Consider the following 20,766-nt stretch of genomic DNA (forward strand, 5'->3'; position numbering starts at 1 on the left):
CTCCCCAGCCGAAGCCGGGCTCAGGGCGGCTAACAACAATAATCACACAATTAAAAATATTTCATTATAAAAATTAATTAAAATCAGATTGATGGCAACCGATTAAGCAAAATTCTGTGCAGGTTGCCAGAGGAGGGAGTCAGGCTGCGCCCTGACCAAAGGCCTGGCGGAACAACTCTGTTCCAGTGAGTGAGGGAAAATAATAGCTGTACACTGACAAGATGGTATAAGCAGTGGGGTGGATGTATAGTTGTGTCACTGATCACTAGTGAGATCACAGGCACTGTCCAGTAAGTACTGTTGATGATGCACTGCGATGTTCTACATGCATCTCAATGGCAACAATTACACATTTGCCCAGGAACAAAGTATTCTCTTTTGAGGACAGAAACATAGGATGCTATTCAACCAAGCTTTACCCAGAGTAGCCATATTTAAATTAAAAGACCTAACTTAGTCATGTTCATTCATTCATTTCTACGGATCTACCATCACTCCATGCATCAGCACTGGTGATCACATGCTTGAGGTGGTAGACAATTTTGTCTACCTGTGTTCCACCATATCCAGTCACCTCTCCACTGATGCTGAACATAATTTAGTAATTATGACTAAATTTGCATCTATGCAAATAATTCCCATATGCATATTTTATACAAATCTGCCCCCACTTTGTTTTGCCATGTGTACATTGTCATCCATTTAGCCTAGTACTATTTTACTAGAAAAAGACATGCCAGAACTCACCATGAACACCTCCCTTGTTCTCTTAGAATGGCAATGGACAGGTGCCAGAACCTACCTGAGGTTCTGGAACTTAGTTCTGGAGAGTTCCAGCTGGGAAAAAAGCCCTGATCTAGTCCAATATTGTGTTATTCTGACAGGCAACAGATCTAATGGCTCTCAGGCAGTGAGCTTTCCCATCATCTGCCACCACCTTTAAACACACACACACACACACACACACACACACACACACACACAAAACCTGGAGATAACAGGAATTGAACCTGGGCTATTTTCACCATGCAAATCATGTGCTTTACCACTGAGATATGGTCCCTTCCATATACACAGAAGCACCAGCCTGATGGAAGACATTTGAACCCCAGACAACAAAATCCCAGGCACACCTGTATGGGGGAAAAAAAGAATGTGGAAGGGTACACAATGCTCAAGCAAAGTGAAAATAGAGCATGCAGCTTTGATTGAGGAAGCACATAATACTGAGTGAAAAGGTCAGGTTCTGGTGTTTCTATGAAGGAGTCTTCATCTCTCTTGATTCAGAATTGGTACTTTCCAGTGCAAACAGACAGCTTTCAAGAGGAAAGAGGGCCTGAGCATTATTTCTTCCATTTAAACATTGAAGAAACAAGAGAACTTGGATAAGTTAAGAAAGGAGCAGGGGTCATCTTGGGACAAGAGCAGCAGCCAACTACCTGGCTAAATGGGCTTGTCAGAAAGGATGGTGGAGTGACTATGCATGAGGAGAGAACTCTCTCACTCAATTGATGTGGTGCTTTCCAACCAAATCATTCAGCCCATGACCTTGATGGCCACCCGGCAAGCAGCTGCGGTGTCTACTCTCTTTCACTATTGCAGGTGCAGTTAGCAACAGTAGGATCTCCTGCTTGGGTGAGTTTACTTCTCAGCTTTATAACAAAATTAAATTACATAAGGAACATTTATAACACTATGTACTCTCCAAGTGGCTTGCAGACAGCAAGCACATAGTAAGGGCTCTTCCACTTCCTTCTGCTCAGCCACTAGGTTTGCATAGTATTTTTTTCCCCCTGGAACAAAAATTCTTACAAATTGTGAAGTCAGCTGTGTGGACTGCCCAGGGCACGCACTTGAACTCAGTGGACCAGTGGGAGTCAGTATAAGTTAGAACACCCACAAGACTAAGTGGAAATCCTTGCACTGATGGGATACATTACTCAACACTCCTTTGGATGCAATCCAAGGAAACCAACAATTAAAGCTTCCTTCTCTCCACCCCTTGTGAGAAAGGAATCTATCTGACACTGGGGCAATAAACAGAAGCTGTTCAAAGGGTAGAAATTATCATGGCTTTTGGCCAACACAATTCATTACAGCTCCAGCTCCACCCTCCTCTACCTTTCAGACCAACCACCATGTAACTAATTGGTGCCATTCTGCTGCTATTTGCTAGAGTGCAGAAAGGGGAAATATCACAAACAAAAAAGCATGCCAAATCTCACAGCTTGTGTTGTCTTTATTGCATTACCTTACATTCAGAGCTTATGCTGATTAGAATAAAGTAAGCGACTGATGATGACCCATGATGATTCAAGACCTGCACCCCACTGACCTGGCTGCTTCCCTGGCTTCATCTGTTTAAAGCCACGTAAGCTGTTCTTCTATCTTCTTGTTGCTAAGGCTTATCCCAGCGGGATCCTGCTCCTCGTAAATCTTTCTTTGTAAAGTCACTCGAACTCTGGCATTCCAAGAGACCAAGAAACAGAACTGCAAGGAAAAACCTAACTGTATTCACAGGAGGGCACAAAGTGCTAGAAGTAAAACCTAAACAGAAGCCAAGCCGAACCTTTATTTCTCCTGGTCTACAAAAGGCAAAAAATAAATAAATGGGGGGGGGGTATCTTCTGTGAAACCCAAATCAGATCACAACAAAAAATATTTTTCTCGTATCGGTTCATGGTGAGGGTGTGAACAACAACAACAACAAAATGATACAGTAGTACCATCTGTCACCATCCCCAACAGAGTGAATCACGAGTGCATAACACAAGAGCTTCAGTGCTTAGCTGTTTAACTGATGTCTTGTTTGGTCCAATAGAATGACAATTTGGGAAATAATAATTTTTCTCCATAAGGCTCAGGGGTCTAATTAAGGCTAAAGACCCAATAAACAAAAATATCTCAGCAATGAAGGACAGAGGCAGGTGATGCAATGATTTTAATGATTTCAACGGATGCATTTTAGCTTCTGGGTGATTTGATACTTTTAAGCCCTTACAATGTGGAAGAATATTCATGTTCAGCAGCCATCGGACCTATTACTTCTTGCCCTTTCTCCTGTCCTCTTCCCCCAAGGTATTTCACACCGCAGTATTTCTTGGGAAATGGGATAAGGACAAATGGACAGCCACAGCAGGTCAAAGCACAGTTGTATAGAAGGGAGACTCCAGGAGATCAGACTTAGGAGGGCCATATGATCAGGGTATCTATGAGACATTCTCTCCTTCTCTGCTGGGTGCATGCACCAGGGCACCAGGGATAGAAGTATCTCTCCAAAAGGCTGCCCTTCATTTCCATGCTTCGTATGTGGATACCTTGCCTATGCAAAAACAACAACTGCACATTTTAAAAGGGAAAACAATCTACTTAGCACATTGGCCGCTTAAGGCTGCAGGAAGCAGCAGTTGCAGCCGGCCACAGACCACAGCTGCAGGCGCCTGTCTGGTATCTGAGCAGCCAAAGGATGGCATCATTTCCTCTTCCACCAGCCGCTCAGGATTCTAGGGTGTTCCTGTGATTTTGACTAATCATGGTCAAAGCCTGGAGGTGTGACCTGGGGACGCAGAGAAGATGGATGACTTCTGTCTAGTCTGCTCCTTGGACATAAAAAAAAGCCATGCTGGGGTTCCTCTCACAGTTGGAACTCAGGCTCCCCACTCGCCACCTGTAGCTCTATGTGTGGGTCTGCCTGTCTTAGACCTTGCTATGAAGGTATTCAGTCACTGTATTTGGAGCCAGGGAAGAATTTGCCTTCAGAGAAACTGGGCCTGTATGGGGGTTTTGCCTACCTCACAGCAATCATTACAACTTGATGGTGGATAAGGCACTGGGGTTTATCCTTAGTCTGGTTGGACAGCGGGTCGGAACCTCCACCACCAGCAGCTGGTCCAGGGAAACAGGGTATCCCCTTAAAGGATTGTGGAGATGCTTCTGCCCAAATGCCCAGATGGAGGTGAGCAAGCCATAGATCCACCCAGGTGATCTCTGGCAGGTCACCCTGATTTGGTTAAACCTGCCAATATAATCAACCAGGATACATTCCCAATGCCTGGACCAAAACCTGTTGACACAGCTTCAACTTTCTTGAAGTTGTAGTCTATTTAAATCCCAAATGCTAGCCCTGTGTTTACTGCAGTTCTGCCAGCTATAGAGCCCACAACTTCTGGCTTCACTGTGGCTGAGGCCCATCATAGCTTTTACCACATTTCTCAGGCTTTGCGTGGAGGTATCTGTTTGTTTAAATGAGACTGGGTGGGTTTTAAAATAGCCTGGTGTTTAGCAATAGAAGGAAGTTATGATAAAAACAGCAGAGTATGATACGAGAAGTGTAACAGATGGCCTTCCTCTATGTAGCTAGCTTCCCCCAGTTTTCTGTTTCAGGGCATTGAAATTGCAGACTTGCAAACAGTCACAGATCAGAAGAGATCAAGCCAAACACAGGCCTTGCAGGGTCACTGTTGGGAACAGGATGCTGCACTGGATAGACTCTAATAGACTGCAATCTTTTGCACACTTTTCTGGGAAGAAGGCCTACTGAGCAGCATGGGACTTACTTCAAAGTAAACATGCATAGGATTGTGCTGCTAGTCTATTTTGGCAGGCTGTGCTAGATGATAGATAAGCAGACCAACGAAATTAAAACTACAAGGTTGAAAACCAAAAATAATGAATACTTCAGAACTGTGATGTCTCAAAAAAAGAGAAAGAGCAATATTTTTCAAACCTAGATAAAACTGACGCACAAATCCCTTCTAAACTTGAGCCTCAGTAGCATAGCCACACAGAGCCTATGGCTCCTGCTCGACTTTTTCTGCCTGTGACCAAACCCCACACACAAACTTCATGGCCACTTTGCCTTCCTGACTTTTGCACATGCCCAATATCATGCCAGTTATACATATTTATAGTGACTTCAATACAGTCATGATCTTTGCTTTGTAACTAAACCTGCATTGGCTGTATATAGACCTAAAAAAGGTAAAGGTAAAGGACACCTGACAGTTAAGTCCAGTCGCAGACGATTTGGGTTGTGGCGCTCATCTCGCTTTGCAGGCCGAGGGAGCCAACGTACAGCTTCTGGGTCATGTGGCCAGCATGACTAAGCCGATTCTGGTGAAACCAGAGCAGCGCACGGAAACACCGTTTACCTTCCCGCTGGAGCGGTACCTATTTATCTACTTGTACTGGCATGCTTTCAAACTGCTAGGTTGGCAGGAGCTCGGACCAAGCGACAGGAGCTCACCCTATCGCGGAGATTCGAACTGCCGGCCTTCTGATCGGCAAGCCCAAGAGGCTCAGTGGTTTAGACCACAGCGCCAACAAATGCAAAAAATGATTCCCCCTCCCACTGCAACGCTTGGAGAAATACTAAATGAGGGGCAACAAACCGTAAACAAGGGGTCTCACTGTTCTAGGATGAGCTTCCAGTACAGAAGAGAAAGTGTGTCAAAAAGCATGTTCACAAGGAGAGGTGGGGGTGAGACAGGGTCCTTTGGCAACTGGCTTCCAAGATTCTAAACTAATCAGCTTTAGCTGCGGCTTGGAAAGAAAAATGCTGCAGAAATCAACAGTTTCACTGAATGAGCACAACATCATAAAATCAGCATTAAGGGGGGGGGAGGACCAGAATTCTGATAGCGAAGGGTAAGGAATGAAGCACCAACTATGTGGGACTGCCATTCATCGGAAAGCTTGTCTGTCTTAAAAGGAGGTGATTCAGAACACAAGTGGGGCACAAAAGAGGAGCAAGAAGTCAGCAGGCTGCTGCTCTTGCCCCTCATGGGTTTTAAGTAGCAAAATTCATGGGGAAAAACAGCCAGTCTGGTCATGTTCTAAGAGGGCCGTGTTCCACACTTCTTGATGATACAGCACATGCCTTGCCTGCAGAGGGTTCCAGGTTCAGACTCTGGCACCTCCAACTAAAAGGATCTCAGGTAGTAAGTGATGGGGAAGGCTTCCATCAGAGACCCTGGAGAGCTACTGCCAGCCAGCAGAGACCATGAGGAGCTAGATGGACCAAAAGGGATGGGGAGAACGTTGGTTCAGTTCACATTTTAATGCGAACCTGCCTAAATGGGCACTTTCTGAACCATCACACAAACCAAAACACAGCTATCCTTCAAAATGCACACTCCTCTGAATAGTGTGACACAGTCCTTCAAACAAAAAAACTTATATTATGAGCCATTCGGAGAAATGTGCACTAAGACACTTGTGAATTTTCATGAGGAGCATTTTTAAAAAATCACAAACTGGGAATGTGGTAAACTCAACTTAAGACTGGGAAAATGAGAGAACTCGGTATCAACAGATTTGTCTATCCCTAGTCTGGCCTGATATAAGGCAATAAGAAAATAAGAGTTTAATGACTTTCCTAGGAAAGTGAAGTCTTGATCAGGGATATCATACTACCTAAGACTAGCTAGCCCTCCCATCCAAGATGGAATGGCAACTTCTCTCAGTTCTCTAGAAAACAACTAATGCAGGCTTACCTGTTTCTCTTGTGTGCTAGTGGCCCCTTCATAATTCAATTACCAGTGATTTATTCTGTCTCTACAACTGTGAACGCATACTTTATTCCCCCTCTGGCTTTGCAGGAGAAGAGGACAGCATGCCAAAACCTCGTGCAGCAGATATACTCAATTCCTGCTTTGGGAAATGCTCGGGTTTTCATCCACCAGAGCTGTAGTTGTTGAAAAAGGAAAGCCGAGTGCATTTTTTCCATTTCACAGGAGTAACAAAGTATTCATCATAAACATTGGTCTAGGTTGCAGGCTATAAAACATGGAGTTCAGCTGACAGAATGCCTCATAAACTTCCCAGTGCTGAGATCTAGAAGACTTTTGATTTACTCCGTGTATCTGAACTGAGACAAGCTGCAGCACACGGCACATTTCGCCCTCTCTGCCTCTGGATTCTTTCAATGACGGCGAGACAACCCTCTTCCCCACCCCCTTGGCAGAGCAATTTTTAAATTATTAATTCCTACGGTGGTGCTGAGCCGTTTCCTTTGTCCGGCAATAACCGTGCCCTGGTCTTAGAGTCTCTCTGTGGTGAATGAGTTTTGATGTGGAATGTGATTTGCAGAGAAAGGTAAATTTCCTACCATGTGACTCTCCATGTGGAAACTGACACAGAACAACTGGTTGGGAAGACTGCATCAATGCAGTGGTTGAGTATTTGAATGAGTCCCCCTGCCTACCTGACATTTGAGGCTGGGAAATGTGACCTGCCTTCCTGACTCTTTTCTGCCAGGTAAACCTCTAAGTAGGGACGCGGGTGGCGCTGTGGGTTAAACCACAGAGCCTAGGACTTGCTGATCAGAAGGTTGGCGGTTCAAATCCCCGTGATGGGGTGAGCTCCCGTTGCTCCTGCTCCTGCCCACATAGCAGTTCGAAAGCACGTCAAAGTGCAAATAGAGAAATAGGTACCGCTCCGGCGGAAAGGTATACGCCGTTTCCATGCGCTGTTCTGGTTCACCAGAAGCGGCTTAGTCATGCTGGCCACATGACCCGGAAGCTGTACGCCGGCTCTCTCAGCCAATAAAGTGAGATGAGCGCCGCAACCCCAGAGTCGGCCACGAGTGGACCTAATGGTCAGGGGTCCCTTTACCTTTTTATACCTCTCAGTTATGGAAGACTTAATCCCACATCACTGTATTTCTAATGCATTACATTGCTATCTCATCCTCCTTCCACGGAGTCCTAATTTTGTACCCAGTGAGCACAAATTTCAAAAATGTTTGGCCTGCTCTCTATTGCAGCAGCATAAGTTCCATCCCTGCCTGGCATCTTCAACTGAAAAAGACATGGTGGCATATGATAGGAAAACTGTCTCTTCCTGGGACACTGGAGAACTGTTGCCAGTCAGAGTAGAAAACACCTGGTATAAGGCTGCCTCCTGTGTTACTATGAGAGAGCTATTCTGTCTTCCATGATCTGCATTTATGCAATGATACCAGGTTGCTGCAAACTTGCAATAGAAGGGAGCAACACTCTAGGGAGGAAAATGAGGGGGGGAAACACCAGGAACAACATTTTTTATAAAATCGGACCATTTCCATAAAACATTCAGGCTTGTGAAAATGTCCTCTTTCGATTTAAATAATAGTATCAGTCCTCCCTTGCCACATGAATAAGCGCTCTCAGTGCACGTGTAGCACAGCTAAATTTTGAGTTATACCTGCTGCTGTTCACCCAAATTGCCAGTCACGTGCAATTTGAGGCTGTACCAGCAACGGATAGTTTGAGATGAAGGGTTGGAGTAAGATAGTTCCATCCAAACCACCAACATGTTCAAGCGCAACTTGTGATCTGTTGCAGCTTGATGTGCTGTCATATTTCATCACCGGAACAACATTTCTAAAACTTTGTAATCTTGTTAGTGAGATGTTCAGTTTGTTTGTGATCTGTGCTGATTCATCTCCTGACCAGGCAGTCCTTCCTGCTATCTGGCACGCATCGTTCTCAGCCTGAGGAACGCATCTGCATGGCTCCTGAGAACCACTGGCAGGTCCCCTCTCATCACTAAGAAATGTGCCTCAATCCCCTTGCACTGAGCTATTGTGGTATGTATTGTTGTACTAATCCTCTCATTCTGACTTCTCAGCGCATTAATCCACTGTGGCATGTGTCCACAGACACCTTATGTAATGAGCCAAAAATAACTATCTTCTGTCAAGCTAAATTTCCCAGGCCTGGTGCATCCCACAAGCTAGGATCCTCATTCTAGGCTCTCCTCCTCCTAACCACTAGACCTCCAAACCACAAACAGTGTCATGTGCCGTATAAGGCTGCCTGTAGGCTTTTCTGTCTTGAGAGTCTTTGCAGAACTTAAAAATGAAATCTCTCATGATGGTGAAGATGCATTAGAAAAAAGTGTAACCAGAATGCAAATAAAAATAAGGCAAATGTGGTTTTTCAAATTTCATTATTTTTATGCCCATTACATTGTTTTTCATGAAGGCTAATTCCAGCATTGGAACGTGAACCTGTGATCAGACCTAAAATAGGTGATGTAATGACCAAAATAAAAAGGCTATCTGAAATTGCAAATTGCCCAGCCCCGTGGGGCTTCAAGAACTTCATGAAATTTTTAAGCAGTTTTTGCATATAACATGACTGTTCAAAGCAACAATAATCCACCTGGGAGGCAGGGGCAGCTTGCAAACCCTTGGGGTTATCTGAGTTTCAAAGGTGATTTCCAGACATGCTTGAATCCAGCCCCCTCCTTTTTTGGAACCTAAGAGCACAGGTGTGAGTAATAATTCCCTACTTCTTTCTATTTCACGCACGCCTCCATTCATCAGATTAGCACCAGACCCCAACCAGTCACCATCGTCATGTAAATTCTGTGGACTGCCTGCTTATAAACCATGTAAAGCCACAATTGCTCTTGACTCATGGAGCATTTCCAGTGTGTGAGGTCTGACTTCAAATTGCTTTCTCAACCCGACAGTCAATCCCAGTTTCCTCCCTGAGTCAGAAGCTGAAGAAACACTGTCTGGAGGTTCCTTGTTAGCCCATCTCTACTCACTCCAGTCCTGTTAGGCATGGTTTCAGTCTGCTCCTCCAGCCTTACTCATGAACAGAGTTCCTGGCTTGTGCGTTCAGGAAATGTACTAGGCAGGAAATAGACTGGGAGCCATTTCCTTTCCTGTGGGGGAGGGAGGTGATGATGAGCCTACAGAGAAGGTGGAGCCGCACATTAACACAGCTGGAATATAGAGAGCTGCATGGTGCAAGGATGTTATTCTTGGGTCGTGGGAGGAGAACGATTGCCAGCAAGGAGGCTCCAGTGCCTTGGGCAACAGCACAGCCAGCCACTCCCTTGGAAGAGAGTCATTGTTTCCTATTTCTGCATAGCAATGAAGCAGCCACTTTCAAAGATCAGCCCAACAAGAAGACAGGATTTGATCTGAGAGCTCTCCAATCCAGAGACCTCAGTTTCTGAATAGCGATGAACATGAGTGGGTGGGAATGTAGCGGTGACCTTTCCAGGCTACTTGGTTATGAAGAGACACAGTGGGGAAAAGGATGGAGGTGATTTGTGTGTGTGCCTGTTCCCTGGGCTCTTCTGTGTCTCCTTTGGCTGGCAATGACACGGGGCTCAAGCTCCTGGAATTTTATTGCAGATCTTATCAGTCTAACAACTCACTGATTTCAGTGAGCTGAAGGACAACAAGAGCATGCAGTCCTTTCTTTTTATATATATATAAAAAAAACACAACTCCGATTAAATTGCAAACAAGTGATGGTTATTAACACCAAACCAGTTTAATTCCACTCACCAAATGACAGCCAAATCAAGAAAGCAGAGATGGCCGATGTTTTATGTGTCTTTTTTAAAAGAGCATTCTATTGATCTTTTAGTAAAATAGCATTGATCAAGTCCAACAAAACCTCTAGAGTGTTACATGCTTATATCAGTCCAATATAAGAAGGAGAAAAATGAGCGAGGGCACTGTCAAATTACTGGCTCATTGAATATATTGCCAAGGCTTTAACTATCTGTGACACAGCCTCTCCATAAGTAAGCAAGAGTGGCTGGAGGTCTTACATCAACGTCACTTCTGCTTACATAATTGATAAGTGGGGGATCAGGCTAATGGCCCCTCTAGTCCACTGTGGACAACTGGGTGCCTGTGGGAAACCCCCATGCAGGATTTGAGCAGAAGAGCACACACACACTCCTTTCCCCTGGTTGCCTGCCACTTCTATTCAAAAGCACTGCTGCCTTCGACTGTGGAGGCAAAACATAGCCATCTTGGCTACTCGCCATTGATAGCCCTCCTGTCTAACCCCATTTTAAAGTATTTTTGCATTCCTGCACTGCCCCATTATTGTGGACTTATAACATTTAAAAATTTTAAATTTTAATTGCCTCACTTGATCTGCATGGTTTTTTGCATTAAAAAAGAAAGTTCACTATACACACTAAACAACAACCTGTCATTGCAATAATGGCTGCAATCCTAAGCACATTTACCCCAAAGCATACTGAATTTGCTGTTTATTTTTATTGTAAAGAAAACAGGGGATGGAGGACGTGGGGAAGTCTGGTTGATTATGAAAATTGATGTGAAAAAGTGAACTTTTTTCTTTCTATAACTTCTTTTCTTTTCTGTAAAACCGCTTTTGTTGTGCTATTGATGATGTATTTTTTACCCTGGAAAAAAGCAATAAAAAAAACTATTATAAAAAAACAACAACAAAGCATACTGAATTCAATGTGGCTTTCTTTAGAGTATATATGTTCTGTGTTCTTCACTGTTGGATAGAAGGTGCTCCTTGCCAAGCAGGGGTAAGAATCTTCTGAAATTTCCCCTGCTAACCTGTCCTTCCCCTTTCTTTTTGGCCTCTGGCTTCCCTAGAGGGCAAAGGTGGGAAACCTGTGGTCCTCTGGGAGTTGCATGACCTCCCATGAGGCACCCACAACAAAGTCAGTGGTCAGAGATCATGAGTGTTGCAGTCACAAGTTCCCTTCCCTGCCTTAGTGATAGTGAGTTGCCCAAGGGTAGATTTCTGAATGCTCATTCATTACCCTATGACTACAGTACGCAAGTGAGGACTTGCATGCATAGAAGAGACGTCACAGGTTTGACAGAGCTAGCATACCCTTAAATATAGGACTTCATTTTTTCTAATCATTTGCATGCTCACCTGGCAGTCATCAGCTGATAACAAGAGGTATACCATCATGTATGGATCGGCCATAAGACCATGCAAAAAATATCCATAGCTGAGATGAGCCTGCAAAAACCAGTTCTAACAACTACAAGGCGCATTTTGTTTCAGGACCTACTAGCATCAATGGCTGGGGCAACCCATTCACATGGACAAGGTGCAAATAAAATTAACAACAACTAGACATGACATCACAGATCAGATCTCTCAGTGTCTTTTTCTTTAATTAAATTATTTTTCACCGCCCTTCATCGTAAGATCTCAGGATGGTTAACAGAATAAAATACAGGATAAACAAGTATATAATTTATTATTAAAAGCAAGTGGGGGAAATCTGATTTTGAACATGGTGCTTTTGCCCCTGCCTTTTCACAGCAGAGGAGCCAGCAGAGGAGGAAGAGGAGGAGGAGGAAACTTGCACATGCTGGTGTATTTGCATAGACACAAATAATTACTATACTATAAATAGGAATACAATATATCTAACCACTGCAGGAAAGGCTTTGACCCAGGTGCATACTTAGCTTGCTATTCAGGTGGCAAGTGCTGATGGGCAGCTTCAGGGCCCCTGCTCTCCCCTCATATGATTATTTGCTTTTAAGTTAGACTTGGGTCAGATGGCCCTTCCAGTAGAGCACCCCTTCTAACAGAGAACTCTTCCTCCAACATCCCTTCGAATATAGGACTAGCCTCTATAAAGTCAGACATATGGCCTCCCTACCCTGTCCTGTTTTCCAGCCCCAACCAACGGCTGGGCAATGACATTAGCCACCAAGGGGACAAAGGCAAGTATCCATATTTCAGCTGGGGATGGGAAAATCTGTCAATCTCAGTTTCTCTTGATTTCTCATTGTTCCAATCTTAGTTCAGTTATTCATATTTATCCTTCAGTTTGTGAATTTTTACAGAAAGTCCAAATGCAAATTTCAGCAAATTTCTCTCCATGTGGATATTTATACAAATACACATTGCCTACATATTACACATTTTTGCAAAGCAATTTGCCCTAATATAAAGCATGTTATTTTCACTAAGATATGCACTTCTATATTATCCCAGTATATATGTGTATTCTTTTACACATTATCTAGCTGGAGAACTGCATTGCAAAATTCAGAGAAGTGTGAATTTTGAAGGATTGCTGTGTTTCAGTGTATTGTTTCAAAAAGTACAAATTAGATAGGTTTGTCATTCAATTAGAACTGAATTGAATTGCTCCCCCTCCCTAACTGAAGCTTGTTTTTGTGCCTCTGTAGCCAATACAGCATTGGGGGGGGGGGATTTTCCAAGGAAAATGGGATGAGAAGAGTTAAACCTCCCTACCACCACCAGTGCTGTAGCCCCAATCCAAACTGCCTTATCAACAAAACAAAGGACATTGGACCTCCCACATCACATTAACCTCAGCCCTGAAGATGTGTGGAACTTGTGAATTGCATGACCTGAGTCATACAAACTCCCCGAACATGTTCAACACACCTTCGGGAGGATGATTGGCAAACTGGAGTCTGTGGAGTTCAAATGACACAGATCAACTACCTTTTCTTTTCACCAACACTTTTCACCCACTTTATGATGTTCAGCTTAAGATACAGATCAGAAATACTGAAGTACAAGGTGCCACTATCCAGTGTCTTAAGCAAATGCTCTTGGGAATTGTATTTTTGCAAGATACTGCGGAAAAAAGTTGTATAAAAAAGTTGTATAAGAACCACATTAGGAAACCACGTTAGGAAACCATTAATCTTGTAATTTTGAAACTGGCACAACTTGTGATAAAATCCTGACTGTTTCTTGCTAAATAATAGCAGCTGTCACCATTTTTTTAAAAAAATGCATTTTTCAAATCACATTATCCCAAAAGCAGATATTACATGATTCACCACAACATATTTATTAGTGTTGGAAGGCAACCTTGCCTTCCAATAATTGATAAATTTCACAGGAATCTGCAATAACAATGAAAAAACGTTACGTCTTTGTTCAAGAAAACCACATCATTTATTCAAATCAGAGTACCACAGAAGTCTCTTTGGTACAGTGATTTAATAGACATTGTGCACATGAACAGCAAGTCCTGTTCATATGTCAACCTATCATTTCCCTACAGTTACTAATGTATTCTAAACAGAGGTGGCTCCATGTCTTGGGGGCGCACTTGGAGAAGATTCCTGCAGGGAGCCACCCTTCTTGAATAGCCTAAACTTCTACTCCCCCTGTGGCTGCTGCCCATTAGCTTAATTTGTCCTTCTGAACCCAATCTGTTATGCTGACCAGAGGGAGAGGCCAAGACCTGTAGAGGAAGCCAAGGCAGCTTCTCCTGTTGCTGCTCTGAAGTACCACTAGCAAGCAGGGTCACAGGACTCAGGGGGAGGGTGTGGCAGGAGGGATGTCAGAGAATTCCAAGGAAAACAGAAATCACTGATGTTTGCTTATTTGTTCCATGTTCAGAATGGAAGTCAATCCAATGAATATGATCTGTGTTCACTATTGTTGCTTTCAGTCTACAAAAAATGCGTACAGTGGTACCTCAGGTTAAGTACTTAATTCGTTCTGGAGGTCCGTACTTAACCTGAAACTGTTCTTAACCTGAAGCACCACTTTAGCTAATGGGGCCTCCTGCTGCTGCCACGCTGCCGGAGCACGATTTCTGTTCTCATCCTGAAGCAAAGTTCTTAACCTGAAGCACTATTTCTGGGCTAGCGGAGTCTGTAACCTGAAGCGTATGTAACCTGAAGCATATGTAAGCCGAGGTACCACTGTAATTGATTATGTTTCTTGGCCGTGCACATTGTGTTCCCTCTGCATTAAAATGAATGGGGTGGAATACTGTAATGACAACATAACATAACACACAATTTACATATTTATGTACTTTACACCTCAAAGTAAATTGTATAAATTCCATAATTTATTCATCCCGCTGCCCACTGGGGCTAATGTATTATTTTTTGCAGAAGACAAACTGCAGCAGAAAAGAAGCAGTGCTGCATATAATAAATACAGGATGAAACAACAGCAGCAACAAAAAGCCTTATTACAATCCTAGTGGGCAGTTGTTCTCTGTTGGTGCCCTGATTATATGCCCTACCTATACATGGGCAGATAACTGATCAGTAGTGGCTAGGGTTTTCAAACTGGTTTTCAAACAGTGAAAATCCGGACAGAAACGTTTTTAGCCTTTTTAAAAGGAAAAACACCCAAAATGACACTGCCAGCATGGGTTGCTATACAGCCGGATTTTCCCAGATATTTTAGCAATTCCTGCATGGACACTGCCTCTGACTGCAGTATTCCAGATATGTCTGGGATAAGGGAGCACCCAATCCTATGAATGCTTTGGTATGTCATACCAAATTCAATGTGACTTGCTCTTGCGTGTGTGAATAATATTGAAGCCTTTGTTGTTTTAAAATTATAGATAATTTACACTTTGCTCAACTATTAGGGCTTATCCACACTTACCTTTCCTCCATGCTTTCCAGGCACAGTCTGCACTTTTAAGCTCTTTGTCCAAGTGCTCTTTCCCCCCTCTAGACCTTTCCCTGCAAACACCCACTTTTTAAATTGTGAATAATCTGAATTGTCATTCGTTCAGCTTTAAAGAGTGAGATTTCACAGGGAAAGCTTGAGGACAAAAGGGGGGGGGAGTGCTTGGACATAGAGCTTTAAAGCATGGACCTGGGCCTGGAAAGAGAGGGGTGAAAAGTAGGTGTGGATAAGCCCTTAGATATTGTCTTGGGGGATTGGTTCACTTTAAGAATTTATATTTATTCCACTTGACAAATGTCTAACAGGAGACATTTTGCATTCAAGGCATGATCATGGCCAGCTCTGCAAAAGAAAGGGCTTAAGCGGTCCCTCTTGTGGTAATCTGTGGTTCATTTTCTCTTTGTAAAGCATGTGAGCAGTAAATTAAACAGGGAATATCTGCCATCACAACAAAGAAAATAATTGACTATGGCTAAACCAATATCTGAAGAAAGGCAATGGAAAATTAAGCATAAGGACAAGATGATGGAGGACAATTCTGGAAGGTGGAATGGGAGCCAAAAAGCCCACAGTCAGATTATAGGAGCAGAGCATTTCCTCTAGGAATGGGATATGGTCCTCAACATTAAATTTCTTGTTTGCATTTCTTTCTTTTCTTAACAAGTCAACATAAGCACACAATTCCAGGAAAGAATGAAGAAACGCCACTTCTCTGCTGCTATATTAGACGCCTCTCCTTGGTTCCAGATGCATATCACATCTTTTACATAAGAACATAGGAGTCTGCTGGATCAGGCCAATGACCCATCTAGTCCAGTATCCTGTTCTCACAAAGGCCGGCCATATGCCTGTGGGAAACTCCCAAGAAGGACCCAAGCACAAGAGCATTGTCTCCTCCTGTGGTTTTCAGAACTGGTATTCAGCAGCATTATTGCAAATATGCAAAATGCAAATATTAAAAGTGTACAGAAAAAAGCAAACAAATTCATTGAACAGGTGATGTTGCTTATCCAGCTCCCCCCCCCCCGAAAAAATTTCTCTGTGCATTTATTTTATAGTGAGAAATAGCAAGGTATCGTGTTGCTTTAGGCTCCATTGAAATGAACAGGAGCTGTGCAAGAGCTTTGATGTGAACTTAAGAGAGAGAATATCCTGGAGGGTTGTGCCTAAAATGGCTGCTTACAATTACCAGATGGTACTGTTGAAGACCAGTTTCCACTGCCTACAAATTACCCATTTGATATAGTGATGCTGCTATTCTCGGAGCCATTTAAAACAAAGTTTGCTTTAGGTCACCTGGAAACCTGAAGTGCTGGGAATTATTCCCTTACAGTGCTGCCTCTCGTATCTAACTTGCTTCCGTAATGATTGCCATATATCGCATGTGGTCATCCTGATGCCAGTCTGGCAGAGGAACTGGATTTCCTCCATGAATTGGACTTCCACGAGATAAGAAAGCCAAATATTTGCCAGCGTTTAGCAAACAGCTGCAGAGAGAAAGGCACAGAGATGCATTGCAGCAAATGACATTTAAGACATTTTCTTCCACATAGGTTGCATTTTAAGCAGAGTACAAAACACAAAAATTACCAGGCCGCTTAGCTGCTACTCTGGAGTGAATGTGGCAATGTAACACAGAAAAGAACCATGTTCACCCGATCGGGCTGTATCAAAGATCTATCTGATGTAAGAGATGGCCTACATTCAGTCTGTTTATCCTGCATACTGCTTTCCCACTTTTCATTCATTCTGTCTTTCTTTGCCCGCGTGGGCTGCAATGTTCTTGCATGAAGCTTCTTGCTATGTTTGCTGTTTTTTCTGAAGATCTCTCCCTAGGGGCCCCTCCAGATGTCCTTTTTATTGTGCTTTAATTATGATTTGTGCTCACAATGCCATTGCGGCAGTCACACGCAATTCTGCTTTCAATACTGTTTATACCTCCAAAAATTGCGGCAGTCACGCTGCTTCCTTTCCAACCAGTTCATATCCTACAACTTCCTGCTGCAATCCCATAGGGTTTTCTGGATCACAAATGATCTGGTTTCTTTATCTTCCACTTTCACTGCCCAACAGCCTTTCCAGGCAGCAGAAATGTGGTAGCACTGGTGAAGCATCACAAAACAAACTGAAGCAAAATAACTCCACCAATAATACACCACCACAGTGTCCATAACATGTTGCAGAATGCATATGCAGTAAAACACCAGCTGGGAGATGGCCAACACCTTGCAATCCAGCACTAAGATCACCTGAACTACAGTTGCACTTAAGTGACAGTTGAACTCTCTCTCTCTCTCTCTCTCTCTCTCTCTCTCTCTCTCTCTCTCACACACACACACACACACACACACACACTTATTTATAAGACTCAGATAAGTTAAGGGACCACCCAAACAAGGTTCTGCTTTGTTGATACCTTTGAACGAACCATAGAATCATAGTTGAAAGTATCGCTGTCAACTTTTCCCTTTTCTTGCGAGGAATCCTATTCAGAATAAGGGAATTTCCCTTAAAAAAGGGAAAACGTTGACAGCTATGGTTGGAAGAGATTCCAAGGGTCATTTAGGCCAACCCCCTAAAATGCAGGTATTCTGCCCACAGCCGCCCCTGGTTAACAGCCAGATGCATTAACCTATTGCACCTTCAGTTCCTCTGGTAAACACTCAAAGTTGTATTCCTACCCCCCCCCCCCATTTTCTCCTACCTAGGGTCTTTAAGTACCATCCTACATACAAAAGTAAAGGAGTGGGTGCCTTATCTTACTGTGCTCTGATCCCCATTCTCAATATTTCATCTTGAGCAAAATCTTCCCAGCCGTTCCATCATCATCTCCTGCAAGAACTTCCATCACGCTGCATTCTTTTCTTTTTTTTAACTAGCCTCCAAAGAGCCATCAGGCTGCATGAAATAGCCACTCAATGGTTTGCCTACATTACTCAAAATCATGACATTATAACTTGGCAAACAATAAACTCTATTAATTTCTCCCCTGCTTTAGAATGAATGTTCTGTCCAGAGCCAGCCTCTCACTGAGCAAAGCAGATTGCAACGAAGCTCAGAGCACTCACCCAGCTGGGGCTCAAAGAAACTCCTGTTGCAGACTCCCCTGATGTTTCTGAGATCACAGCAGCAACACAAAGAATGACAGCACATTCGTCTTGGAAACAGTGATGCTATAAATCTAGCTGTAAGCCAAATCACCAGGAAATGTTGGCAATCCCAGCGGGGGCAGCCAGGGCAAACTGGGCAGGCTTGGGGACTGGATAACTTTTTAAGACCAGGACTTACAAGAGATGGGAAAACTGAGATGAGGAAGGTGAAACAGCTTGATCTCGCTGGGATTACAGATCACACCCACACTCAGGCTTTCTGAGAAGCTATAAAACTATATGCAATCACACTAAACACTTTGAGCAGGAGGAGGCAGGTTTACTGTCCTCCACATGACTGTTCTATAGGATCTGCATAAGCACAGAACTAGAGCACACCATTCATCATCTTCAAGGTGTCCCCCTTCTTTTTTACTTTTTATTTAAAAAAATAATTCTAGTCCTCAGGTCTGTGCAGATAGACTAGGAAGGGCATGGTCAATCCCTAGTGAACCATTAGAACCTGGGATGGAAGAAGAGAAGCTGAGCATGATCCCAGTGGGCAATGGTAGGATTACAGTGTCCTAGCTCTTTTGTTCCTTGCCATGACTACCAAAAGAGGAATGAATTGTATATGTATTGTCCTGATGTGCCGTAATTTTTGCAGGTTGCACAGTTTTGGTCATCTTGGTCCATTAGCTGAACTACCTAGGGGTATCTTTGTTTCCCTGCTATAATAGCTTCCTAAGTTAACAAGTTCCTATTACACACCATCCTGAGAAGACTGAAGTGTCTATCCTAGCTCGGGCCCCTCCATTGCTGATTTTGAACCTGGGTGCTAATGGAGAAGTGTGGAAAACAAATCAGTATCATGTTTTTGCAGGCCCACAACAGAACTCCTCTTGTGTGGATCAAGCAGTCCATGTCGGCCCCATTATAATTTGCACTTGCCTGTGAAATGGCTTAAAAGAGACTGATGGAGGAACCATCACTGGAACTGATCAAGTATAGCGTAGTGCCAAGAATATGCACTGAAAAATCCTTGGTTCAAACCTCACAGCAGCCAATTCCATACTTTGTAAACAGCTGTGTTCAGAAGAATTTTATTCCCAAGTAGGAATGGAAGAGAAATTTGCTTCACAATTTCATTTGATTCAGAATCTCACATTCCCACTTTCCTGCACAATATGCAGTCTGAAACACAGCTATCCTTCGAAATTTGCATGAACCTTTTGACACAGTTCTCAAACTGTTTACAAAAATGGACGTGTGTGCATAAAAGTGAAGATTTTTATGAAATTTTCATACAAAATGCATTGTATTAGGAAAAATGAATACATTAATCAAAGCTGCATATAAAAATGTGTTTATTAGGAGAAATTTGTCCTAATGTGCAAATTTCAAGAAGATTAATAAAAAAACACAAATTGCTGCAAAATGTGGAAAACTGAATTCAAAACTGGAAAAAGGAGAACTTGAGAGAACTGAAATTGACTGATCCTTCCATCCAGTGGCGTAGCGTGGGGGGTGCAGGGGGGGCCGGCCGCACCGGGCGCAACATCTGGGGGTTAGGGTTAGGGGGCGCAAATCCACGGGTTAGGGGGCGCAAATTACTTGCCTTGCCCCGGGTGCTGACAACCCACGCTACGCCACTGCTTCCATCCGTACTCTCAAGTAAGTGTGCATTGGATTAAGCCTAAGTGGCCGAAAGCAAGCTGCTGTTCTTTCAGTCCCAGCCCCATATCTGCAAAATGGGGTTGATGATGACAATGCCAGGGCTATTTTAAGCATCAAAAAGTTAATGTATGTGATGCCTATGAAAAATCTAGGCCATTGGGGCCACTAGAAGGAAGAATTAGGTTCCAAAAAGGAGGAGGAAGCAAGCACCGCTGAACATGGTGGGACTTACTTTCAAGTAAAAATGCATCGAATGTGCTTAGCTTTCATGTATCAAACAAGTTCAAATCAGTAACATTCTCCCATTGGTGTCTGCTGTTGTTACACTTTTTTAAAAACAAGAAGGGGGGTTTGGCTATTTTGTATTTCTGATTATTCAGAAGAAAAACAGTTGCCACTGAACCATTTACAGATCAAAGGCACTCTCAAAACCTTCAACTTCTGTTGTGGAAAAAGATAGACTCCAAAACACACAAGTTGCATCTAAAATAAGACATGCTTCCTTTCCAAAGCTCTCTTCAAACTTATTATGCTGAAATATTCTAGTGAGAGGGGAACCATCATCCTGAAACCTTTCCTGAAAGGAAATGGACAGCTTGTCTCTGGGGATTCCTAAGGGCTGACCCTCACAATATTTTTCTCTTTTGTTGGGGAGCGAAGTCTCATCTAGAGACCTTGCAGTTGCCTGTGCTGCAAATGTAAGAGATGGATCGTGTAAAGAAGGGCTGGTTAATCTTATTTTTTGGCCCAAAGGCTCCATTCATCCTTGGCCAGCTCTCTGGGAGACTGCATTCCAGTGGTGGGTGGCTGCACTTTGCTGC

General features: G+C 43.3%; 1 long non-coding RNA gene across 2 annotated transcripts in view; it reads right to left on the reverse strand.

Annotated features, from left to right (window-relative positions):
- Positions 1 to 9,663, reverse strand: part of LOC310709454 — a 32,756-nt gene extending 23,093 nt beyond the window's left edge. For both annotated transcript variants that reach the window (XR_014527525.1, XR_014527526.1), the window contains exon 1: positions 9,538 to 9,663. This is a non-coding gene — a long non-coding RNA (uncharacterized lncRNA). The remainder of the gene's footprint in view (positions 1 to 9,537) is intronic.
- Positions 9,664 to 20,766: the final 11,103 nt, after the last annotated feature.

The sequence above is a fragment of the Podarcis liolepis genome, assembly GCF_965112155.1.
Source record: "Podarcis liolepis genome assembly, chromosome: 6".
In the NCBI taxonomy this organism is placed as follows: Eukaryota; Metazoa; Chordata; class Lepidosauria; order Squamata; family Lacertidae; genus Podarcis; species Podarcis liolepis.